The sequence below is a fragment of the Canis lupus genome, chromosome 23 (assembly GCF_048164855.1).
Source record: "Canis lupus baileyi chromosome 23, mCanLup2.hap1, whole genome shotgun sequence".
NCBI classification, from domain to species: domain Eukaryota; kingdom Metazoa; phylum Chordata; class Mammalia; order Carnivora; family Canidae; genus Canis; species Canis lupus.
The window spans coordinates 28,007,336-28,018,642 of NC_132860.1; the positions used below are offsets into that span (position 1 = coordinate 28,007,336).

The window sequence follows — 11,307 nt, forward strand, 5'->3', positions numbered from 1 at the left end:
GGGCAGGGGTGAGGGTGGGTGAGGCCGGGAGTTGGCAGGGGCCATATGTGAAGGGTGCTAAAGGCAGGTCCAACGTGTATTTTCCAACATGACCAAGCCATTAAGTCAATTCTGATGCTGTCGACCTGGAGATAGCATCCAATCCAGTGGGTCAAGGGCTCAGGCCCACAAGACTGCCCCCATCTATGCTTCTGGCCAACTGGTTATAAACTGGAAGGTCCTTCAACATGTTCCTCAGGCTCAATTAATTTGGTAGAGCAGCCACAGAACTCAGAGGAACATTTACTTCTGTTTACCAGCTTATTATAAAGGATATTATAAGGAATACAGATGAATAACTAGATAAAGAGGTACAAAAGGCAGTGTCAGGTCCAACCTTCCCTTTGCCCTCATGTTCTAGAGAGGTGCTGGGGTAGACCCAACGAGCCCACATTCTTTGTAGAGTGCTAGGCTTGCTATTTCTTTTCCTTACTAAACCTTGTCATCCTTGTGCTGGGGCCATACTAATTTTCTCTGTATTGTTCCAATTTTAGTAAATGTGCTGCCAAAGCAAGCACTCCTGACTGAACCTTAGGCTTCCCATCCAGCAACAGGAAAGATGAAATCCAATCACATCTCAGGGGATTTCACCCCCTGGTGAATCAGAATCAACTATGGAACTTTGTACATGACACACACACGGGCCCCATCCCAAGATTATTAAATCATCCTTTCATTCCACAAATATTTGTGTGCATATACCACGTGCTGGATGGACACAGTTCTAGGCAGTAGGGATATGGCAATGGGCAAATCTCCTGGCCCACCTTCATGGAGTTTACACTCAGATCTCTGGAGATGGGCCCAGACATCTGTACTTAGAAAAGCTCCACTAGCGATTCCAAAGCCCGGTGTTATGGGCCTAATTGTGTCGCCCTCAAAATTCATATGTTGAGGTCCCCGTCAGTATCTCAGAATGTGATTGAACTTGGAGATAAGGTCTTTAGACAGGTAATTGAGTTCAATGAAATCACAGGATGGGCCTAATCCAATATGACTGGTGTCCTTATAAGAGGAGATTAGGACACAGAGAGGAAAGACCATGTGAAGCCACAGCCAGAAGGTGGCCATGTACAAGCCAAAGAGATGCGTCAGAAAAAAACAACCCTAACAACACTTTGATCTTGGACTTCTAGCCTCTAGAATTGTGAGGAAATGGCAGCAAATTAAGATACTCAGCCTTACTCAGGAACTACGTCTTAAAGAACTGGACAAGGATGCAGAATGCAAATGGGAAGCACATCTGGGTAGTGTGGCTAGGTAACCCAAAGCTTAGAGACATCTTTATAGGTTTTGCCTGATAGAAGTCAGTTAGCTTCGTGTGTTTCACAAAGGCATGACCCTGTTGGAAATGTGGATGCTACTGAGAAGCCTACAGAGTCCTGCTCCAAACCCTGACAGGCCTGGCACAGGCTCCTACTCATCTACAAAGAACCACATCCGCAGGAGTGACCAGCAGAACCCCAGGGTTCTTACCTCCACAAGGAGGCTCCAGTTGGGACAGGCCTTGGGAACAGCACCAAGAACCCATCCTGCCCAGAGAGACCCAGCATGGGCAAGGATCTGGCCTGAGGTCACACAGCATGATGGATACAATCCAAGCTGGAATCTCACCCCCTGCTGGTTCCAGCTGCTTTCTTCCTCAGCCCCGGCACCTCGCCCAAACCTGCTGCCACCCGCTCTGCTTTCCCACCCTCTCCTCCCCACCTCTCTGCCTCTGACTAAGGCCAGGAGCATGATTTCAGAATGATGAAACTCAGCTCCTGAGGTCACGCCGGCCTCTTTCAGTGGCTGTAATTTTGCACGGCTTCATCCCCCCCAGTAGGCTGGGGCAGCTGCCAGGCTTTTGGCACATGTCTGGGGGGAATGTGAGGATGAGACAACCAGGAGAGATCACTCAAGCTGGGTCAAGAGGAATTGTGCATTACAGATCGTCTCCTGACCCAGCACGGGTCTGGGGGACACACAGACCGATAATGCAACCTTGTGCTCCTGTCATGCCTTAACCCATCATTCTACTTAATCTTCATAGCATCCCATTTACACTCAGGCTTTCTACATCAACACCATGAAGCTGCTTGTACCTCTGTCCCCCAACCCATGCTGACTCATATCTCTGGGGACTTGCTTCTCTGCTGTTCTGTCCGGATTGTTCTTTCTCTTTTCCTGTCCTCCTTGTCTGCTCTGCCTGGCTTCTCCTACTCATCCTTTAGGACCCAGCTCTGACATCACCTTTTCTATGGAGCCTGCCCTGACTGGATAGGGAGCCCCCACTCCCAGCAGGTGGGCTTATATATTTCTCAGTGTACACTTATAATAATCTCTCTTTATGGGACACCTGGGTGGCTCAGTGGTTGAACATCTGCATTTGGTTCAGGTAGTGATCCTGGGGTCCTGGGATCGAGTCCCGCATCAGAATCCCCACAGGGAGCCTGTTTCTCTCTGCCTATATCTCTGCCTCTCTCTGTGTGTTTCTCATGAATAAAAATAAAATCTTAAAAAAAAATCTCTCCTTATGTTCATCACATTATATTTTAATTACCTGCTTACATGTCTGTCTCTTTACTCATCTCAAGAGCAGAGATGAGGTTGGGACTAGCTCCAGCCCCCAGCACAGAGTTGAGCATAGAATAAGTCAGTGAATGTGGGACACTCCACCCACTCACCACCACAAAGATAGATGAGGCAGGGATTATTATCTCCCTACTTTACAGAAAAAACCGAGTGAGTTAATATCAGAGCAGGGACTAGAATCCAGCTCTCCTGGTGCTTAGACAGTTCTCTGTCTCTGCTCCAAGGACAGCACTCATGGAACAGCCAACCAAAGGGACCCGCTGAGCCATACTAGGTGTATCAGTTTCCTATTGCTGCTATAACAAACAAATCACCACAAACTTAGTGGCTGAGAACAACATACTTATTGTCTCACAGTTCTGGATGTCAGAAGTTCAAAATGGGCCTCAGTGGGCTAAAATCAAGGTATCAGCAGGTCTGTATCCCTTTCTGGAGGCTCTAGGGGAAAATCCATTTTCTTACCTTTTCTAGCATCTAGAGGCTGCCTACATTCCTTGGACCCATCTTCAAAGCTAGCAATGGCTGGTCAAGCCTTTCTTACAGTGTTTCACTTTGGCACTCTCTTTTTTATTTCCCTCTTTAGTTTATCAGGATCTTTGTGATTACATTGGGCTCACCCAGATAATCCAGTTGACTCCTCTCAAGGTCAACTGAGCTATAACCTTAATTCCGTACGTCAGGTGATCTAACATAACCTCAGGTTTCCAGGGATTAGGAAGTGGCCATCTTTGGGAGAGGAAGAATTATTTTGCCTACCACACTGGTGGGCAAGGAAATAATAGATCTCTGAAGCATGGAATGACCAGACTTCCCAGTATGCCAGGTTCTGCCTTAAACCTGTCATCCCTAAATGATTATTGATAGTGCCCATTTCTCTCTCAAAAACATTCTGGCTTGGGCAGCCCCAGTGGCCGAGCAGTTTAGAGCCACCTTCGGCCCGGGGCGTGATCCTGGAGACCCGGGATGGAGTCCCACGTCGGGCTTCCTGCGTGGAGCCTGCTTCTCCCTCTGCCTGTGTCTCTGCCTCTCTCTCTTTCTTTCTTTCTTTCTTTCTTTCTTTCTTTCTTTCTTTCTTTCTTTCTTTCTTTCTTTCTGTGTCTCTCATGAATAAATAAATAAAATCTTAAAAAAAAAATTCTGGTTTATATGGTTACCCTAGTCATAGACTATTGGAACAGGAAGTCCAAGCCTACCATTTTGCAGATGAGGAAACTAAAGCATTGGGAAGGGGAGGAGCTTGCTCAATGTCACATAGCTACTGACAGAGTTGAGACTGGGATCCAGGTTTTTTGCCAGGAGGAGAAAGCCAGCTTGGTGCCCAGTTCAAGATGAAATATTTCTTTCATCAAGTCAAGAAGGCTTCCTAGAGGAAGCAGTAGGCAGTCATCAATGATAATGATAATGATTAAATATTTGCTATATTTTAGGCCCTGTTCATTAATGCTGAATGCTTTATATGTATTATCTTATTGGGGCCTCACAAAAATCTTGGGTTATTTTATATATTTATAAAATAAGGAAAAAGAGAAATAAGGGAAAATAAAATTTGAGTGGTCAAGTGCCCAAACCAGTAAAGTCTCAAGCCCTTTTCTGTCTTATATTTAACCTAATAATCTTTCCTCTCTACCTAGAGCATTACTGGGTTGAGGAACAAAGAGGGCTGGAAGCCTTGCCTTGGAGAAGCATGGGCTTCAGGGTAGGGAGGAAGAATGCAGAGGGGCTGATGGTTTACTGAGCCTGTGAAGTGATGAGGGAAAGGATTTGAGGATGAGGTAGCTCAGACAGTTGTGTTTAATTTCCACTGAAGACTAAAAAGATGGTCGTAGCAGGAAAAATTTATTTTAAAGGGTTTAGTTATTTTTTTCCATATATGTTCAATGTAGAACATTTGGAAAATACCAGAATTAAAAGGAGATAGTAACAATTGTGATAATCCCATTCTCCCAAAGAACCACCATTAAGATTTTGGCAGATGTGGGATGCCTGGGTGGCTCAGTGGTTGAGCCTCTGCCTTTGGCTCAGGTCATGATCCTGGGGTCCTGGGAGCGAGTCCCACTTTGGGCTCCCCACAGAGAGCCTGCTTCTCCCTCTGCCTATGACTCTGCCTCTCTCTGTGGGTCTCTCATGAATAAATAAATAAAATATTTTTAAAAAAAGACTGGCAAATTCCCGTACAGGGATTTCTTTTTTAATAAAATATGTCAACATGTGGAGAAGTATAGGAATAATATTATCAACACCTGTGTACTTGCTCTCTGGCTTAAAAATAAGCGATTACATATATAATTGATGTCTGGTGTACCTCTTTCCCGTTGTGTTCCCTCCCTCCCTGATCAGTGGTCCTTCTAGGCTTTTCTCTGTACATATCACTTTTACTTAGTTGATGTCTGTGTGATTTTACAATTCTGTACCAGAAGAGTTCAGGAGAGACATCATGGGGTCCTGAATATTCCCACAGTTGGTGGGGGCCCCAATTTTTTCTTATGAAAAATAGCAAGAAGCTTTGCACTGGCCTCCCCTTCACGCCACCGTTGGTGCTAACTGCCTCAGGTGTGCAGCAGGGGATCTGATTAAGCCCTTCCCCTGCCTCCTGCTCTGCCAGTCTGACCAGCCTGTTCATCCTCTCTCCCTCTCTGTCTCCACCTCTCCCTTTTCTCCCACTCAACCTCTTCCCTTGTCATCCCTGTCTCCTCTGTCAGGCACCTCTCCTTCTCAAGGCCCCTGGCCCTCTTCTCCGTGCTGCTCAGCCAGCCCCAGCAGCTGCCCAGGTGGAGACAGCAGCCAGTGCCCAAGGCCCTGCTGTCCAGGGGCCTCAAAGCCTGCCCCCAACTTCCCCTGCTCAAGCCTGGAATTGCTCTGCTGCAGCTAACTCCTCCACTGTCAGGACTGGAAGCATGCTTAGAGGCTAGGCCCTCCACCCCCATTTCACAGCTGAGGAGATAGGCTGAGAGACGAAAACTAGTCTGCCCGACAACACTAGACAAAGTGGAACCAGAACCAGAACCCAAGGGTCCTGCCTCTTACTCCCCTGCTCTTGAGACCCTTCCTGCTATGGAGCACCCCCAAGGCTGGATCTCTCCCTGCTTCCAGAGGACTGGTGTGCTGTGAGGGTGATCAGGGGGGTTGGTGGGTGCCACTCTCCTGTCCGCAGCAAGGGAGCGCTCGTGGCAGGAGGACCACGAGCAGGGTGGGCAAAGGCCAAGCAGCTGCCATTCCGGGCCAGAGTGTGGGAGCTGGCAAGGTCTCTGAAGCCCGCTCCTTCTAGGGAGGGCGGGGTGGGGGCTCCCAGTGGAGGGGGGAGTAGACTGCGCTTTGCTCGGGGTAACATTCACAGTCTGGCACTGGGTCAACGGACTGCAGCATGTAGAAGGGGAGAAACAAACCTGTGGGTCCTGAGGAGATGCTGGCCTCTCTCCCAGTGTCCCACTTTTCTTGTTTTGGGATATCCCTTGCTCCCTTCTCTCCCCTCCTAACTGTCCTCAGTCTCCATCCCCCCATCCTTTATGTGCTAGAGCTCCTTGCAGAGGGAAGGGCTCCAGGTGGTGAGATCTGAGAAGTACAGTAAGGAAGGAGACCCTTCTGATTGATGGTTTTGTGGTCATCCTGCTAAAAGTTTTAAATGTCCGCGGGAAGATTTGATCTTTGCTTAAAAGGCTGCTGTAGGATGTACAGAATCAGGGGACAAGACCGAGGCCTGGCTCCATCATTTACTAGTTGTGTGATCTTGGGCAAGTCACTAACCTCTCTAAGCCTCCATATCCTCATCTGTAAAATTGGATGGCAATAACATTTTATGTACATATTAGATAAGACAACGCAGGGCAAGGACCCAGCACGAGGTTTGGCACACACATTTAACTACAGTAAATGGCAGCTGTGTGACTCCTGCAGACACCCTGGGCTCGCACTGGGCCACTATTGCCAAGACCCTAAGTTGCACTCCACTTCTTAGACCCAGGGCTTGACCCCATGAAGGGTCAAAGATGAGGAGGATTCAGTCTCTCTAACCTGTTGAACTCAGAGCTCATAATCTTTCTGAGGAGCTAGATGCATGCACACATAGGAGCTGCAGTTCTTACTCGTGAGAGGTCAGATGTGCCAGGGTAGGGGTGTGTACACTGGGAGGGAGAACCAGGAGATATGGGGTTGAAATGCAGTTCTGGCCAGACCACATGTTTTTAAGTAAAAGCTGAAAATTCTGATGCGGATGCCAGCACCCAGCACAGGGCCAGGCCAGAGCAGCCTTCAGGGAGTAATAATGGGCAACACCTCCTGCTGCACGCAGACCCCACTTAACAGTATCCACAGAATGCCAGGGAAACTGCAAAGACCACAGTGCTGATGCCTCACCTCCAGTAATTTATATGGAGTTGGACAAGCGTCCCCAGTAGCCGCCCTGAATCTCAGGTTCCTCTCTTGTGGACAGAGGATAATACCACCCACCAGTGATCGGTACAATGAAACATCATGTACAGAGCACACTGCACAGTGCTGGCATAGAGGGCGCCAAAAAATGGTGGTGATTAGGTTTTGTCTGAACTTCATCTTCCAGACAGACTGTAAGCCCTTGGAGGGCTATGCTGGGATCTTTTTCTTTTGTGCCTCTAAAGACCCAAATGGTGCCAGGCACCCAAGTGTGGCTTTTTCTGTATCCGTTGACCAAATAACTGAATAATCTCTAACCTGAGTGAGGGAAAAAGGCAAGGATTTGCCATTTGGTGTTTTCACGCGGGTGAGGTCATAAATGATGAATCACGTGTAATTGGATGCTGAGTCTCCGTGTGGTTTCCAATTTGTGATCTCATTTTATTCGCACAACCCCTGCCCCCTGCCAACATCATGTCTTGTGGGAGGATTTGGAGAAACTGGGATTGGTCTCCCCAATTTCCAGATGGGAAAATTGAGTTTGGGAGAGGCTGAGTGACTTATCTGGGTCACCTGGCATTTGACAGCATGGTCAGGCCTTCTCCCTTCAAACCTGAGAGTTTTTGTCAGAGTCCAGTGGTAAATTTGGGTCACTCAGGTTTCAAGTACCCACTGAGGTACTGTGGGGGAGGTGGGGGATGGCAAGAAGACTTCTCAGGCAACACAGTCATTTTGAATCAGTGTCTAAACTGTAATTCTGGGGCAGCCTGGGTGGCTCAGCGGTTTAGCGCCGCCTTCAGCCCAGAGCCTGATCCTAGAGACCCAGGATAGAGTCCCACGTCGGGCTCCCTGCATGGAGCCTGCTTCTCCCTCTGCCTGTATCTTTGCCTTTCTCTCTCTCTCTCTCTCTCTCTCTCAATCTCTCTCATGAATAAATAAATAAAATCTTTGAAAAAAAAAACTGTACTTCTGCTGGCCTGGCAGCCCCTAACAGAGCCCTCTCCAGGTCATCCCCAATCCCAGATTAGGCTCTCCTCGTCCCATGACTCAGCCTCCCACTCGTCTGTACTCTTTTCTGCCCACTCTCTGGGCCTCCCATTTAAGTTCCCTACGAAACAGAATCTATTACCTAGACACACATTTTGGTTGCAAGGACCTTGGGCTCTCAGGCCATCTTAGGATTTCTTCTCTAGAGGCCTGGGGGTGGGCCGGAGGAGAAATGCATGGGCTAGAACTGGGAATGGCTCAGACACCAAGACAGCTCCATATGCTCCATCCTCCTCCACTTTCACCTGCCCATTGCTATGGCAGGTCCCAGGCCAGACCCCTGCAGGAAGCATTCAGAAGACTGAGCTATTCCACCACTGGCAAGCAGATCACCTCACTTGACTACCTCTGGTCTCATCAGCGGCCTCCCCAATGCAAACACCTGCCCAGCACTGCTTCTTTGAAAAGGGGCAGGGTAGTGTAGTTACCTACCCTGCCTACCTACCCTTTTCATCAAAAGAAAATGTTGGACAGGGCTGCAAATATCCTTTGTGCCTTCAGATTGGATTTGCCTCTATTTACCCTGGAGTGCCCCTTGGGGTAGTATTCCTGGGCCAGTCCACCTCTTAGAGCACTTGGTCTCTCTTAGATCTAACCTAGTGTGGCTAGGGTGGAAGGGATATATAATTTAAAGCTGGCAATTTATGTGTCCAAAGTGGCCATCTGTATCAGAAGGCACTGTGCGGGTAGTAGGCCCTCTGAGGTAGGGGATGGTTCTCTGTTGCAGATGGACCTCAGAGTCTGTGGGCAGAGTGGAACAGCCAGTTATTCCCTGGGCCCATGGTCAGAGCCCTGTCAGCCCGTAAGGTGTGTGATAAATGGGGACTCAAGACAAGCATTGCATCATGGAAAGTTCTAGGCAGCAAGTGGAAAGATGTAGATGTGGTGAGGCGCCCCTGTGGGTGTGGGGGAAATGGCTGGAGTGAACGTACAAACCCCAGATAAACTCACCTGGAGTGAGCCCGTTATGGAGTAGAATTCACAAAGGGGAAGAAATGGTACTCAGGTCCATAGCCAGGGTGAGCTTAGGGATCGAGAGACCACAGGGGGGCAATGCCCAGGGGCTATTGTGAGGAACCCAGCGCCACCAGGACTCCTTCAAGGGAGGTGACGTGTCTTCACATCTGCTGACCGTCATGACCCCTCCCTGCTATGACACCTGAATGGGGCCTGTGTGAAAGCCAGGCACATTATAGCTCTGGCTTTACTTTCCTATTCCAGGAGTGAGCATTTGTATCTGCTTGGATGGATGCATGGGGAGGGCTAGGGAGAGCAGGGTAGAAGCTGCCCAGTCGGGAGCAGCCAGGCTTTCCATGCCCTTATGAGGGCTGGGATTTCCCTGTGTCATGGGTCCAGGGGATGCCACTGGATCCAAACAAAAGCAAAGCCCTACAGGATAATCTGGTGTTTTTGATCCTGGGGCCTCCCAGGGCCCTCTTAGCTCTCATCCAGAACAGGAGGCTTCCAGGAGCAAGGGAGTGGGCTCCTTCAAGCCATCCCCACTGATTTCGAAGGAACCCAAGGCCTCCTGAGGCAACATAAGGAGGCTCTATTCCCAACTCTACTGGGTGGCCTCAGGCAAGTTATCAGCTTCCTAAGCCTCAGTTTCCTCAACTGTAAACTCAAGAACACAATAGGTATTCTTTTCTGTGCATTTACAGGAAGCACCTTGAACACAGCTGAGCTCTGTGCCTACCTGAGCAGTTCTTGCCATTAGACTGGAGTGGAATTTACCAGAATTCAGGACCTACCTGTCCAGTTTACCATTGTGTACCCAGTACACAACAGGTGCTCAGAAAATCATTTCTAAATAAGCCCACAATGGAAAAGGAGCATCTTGACACTCATTATCAGTGACAGTCATCCCATCAGCCAGCAGAGAGGCAGGCCTCTGAACAGGGCATCAGGTCAACCGACCCGAGTTGTAGCCCTGTCTTGCCACTGCCTTGCTGAGGAATCCAGGGCAAGTCATGTCACCAGGCCGGGCCTCAGCCTCCTCATTTGTTCAATGAAAAGGCTGGACAAGAGGGGTTCTTGGGTAACCGCCTGGTGCTCTGGTCCTGAGGATTTGCTGGGGGGTGACTGTATGCTTGCCCCATCTGGGTTCTTGGGAACCATGGGGCCACACTCCTGGCCCTGCCCTCCCCCCTGGAGTTTTCTTTCCTTCTTCTTTCCTTCTTCCCTTTTTCTTCTTCTCCTTCTTCTTCCTTCTTCTTCTTTTCTTGATTTTATGTATTTATTAATGAGAAACACAGAGAGAAAGGCAGAGACACAGGCAGAGGGAGAAGCAGGCTCCATGCAGGGAGCCCAGTGTGGGACTCGATCCCAGGACCCCGGGATCACATCCTGAACTGAAAGCAGACGCTCAACTGCTGAGCCATCCAGGTGTCCCTTCTTTCTTCTTGGTATGTTTTACTCTGATCAGGCTGTCTTCACTTGCGGGAGTTTAAATGCTGCTTTGCCTTTTGTACATATGTACCCACCCACCCCCAACCCTCATTGGGGGGATCTCCCTATGGGGCAGAACTGCCTCCCCCACCCTCCTTATAGGCAAGACTGTCTGGGGTCCCCCTCTCTCTGTGCATCCCCACCCTCTTCAGATTGGGCCAGGCCTCATCTTGAGGTTCCAGCCGCCCTCCCAACAGGGTGGGGGGAGGGCAGAGTGACATGCTCGCTGACAGACCAAGGCGGTACTCCGAGGGGAGCCAGCCAGCAGCCGCGAGAAGGTACAGCCGATGCCAGGTGGGCCTTGCCAGCCAGAGCTATTTTTAGAAGCCATGTTTGCAAATTTTGTGTTAATAGTGTCTCTGTCCAAGCTCTGGCTCCCAGGACTTAGAGAGGGGGAGAGTCTTGCAGAAACCCACCCTCCTGGTTCTCCTCCCCCCCGCCCCCCATTCGTGCTCTCCTCCTCGCAGGTGGCTGGGATCAGTGGGGGGACAGCCATCTGCGTGCAGACCCATGCCCGTGGTGGGTAGAGGTGAGGGTAGGGGTGGAGGAAGGTGGGGAGGCTTAGAGCTCAGGTTGCTAGAGTCCAGTCTCAGAGGGGTGGCGGGACCCCCAGCCACAGGACACTTCTTTCAGTGCCCACATCACTGGATGGGCACGGTCAGTTGCCTGGTCTGTCACCTCCTTAAGCAGTGAACTTGAGCTCCCACCAGGGTTCTGTATCTCTCTGATGGCACCCACCCTCACGCCATGTTCCCCAGACAGGACTTAATAGAGCCTGAAGCTCTGATCCCCATGCATCTTCCTGGCCCAGTCCATCAAGGGAGGGGACTGGCC

The 11,307-nt window shown here is 49.7% G+C and overlaps 1 non-coding gene across 1 annotated transcript; it reads right to left on the reverse strand.

Annotated features, from left to right (window-relative positions):
- Positions 1–449: 449 nt before the first annotated feature.
- LOC140615675 (U6 spliceosomal RNA) lies at positions 450–557 on the reverse strand. Its single transcript, XR_012016158.1, has one exon. It is a non-coding gene; the product is annotated as a U6 spliceosomal RNA (small nuclear RNA).
- Positions 558–11,307: the final 10,750 nt, after the last annotated feature.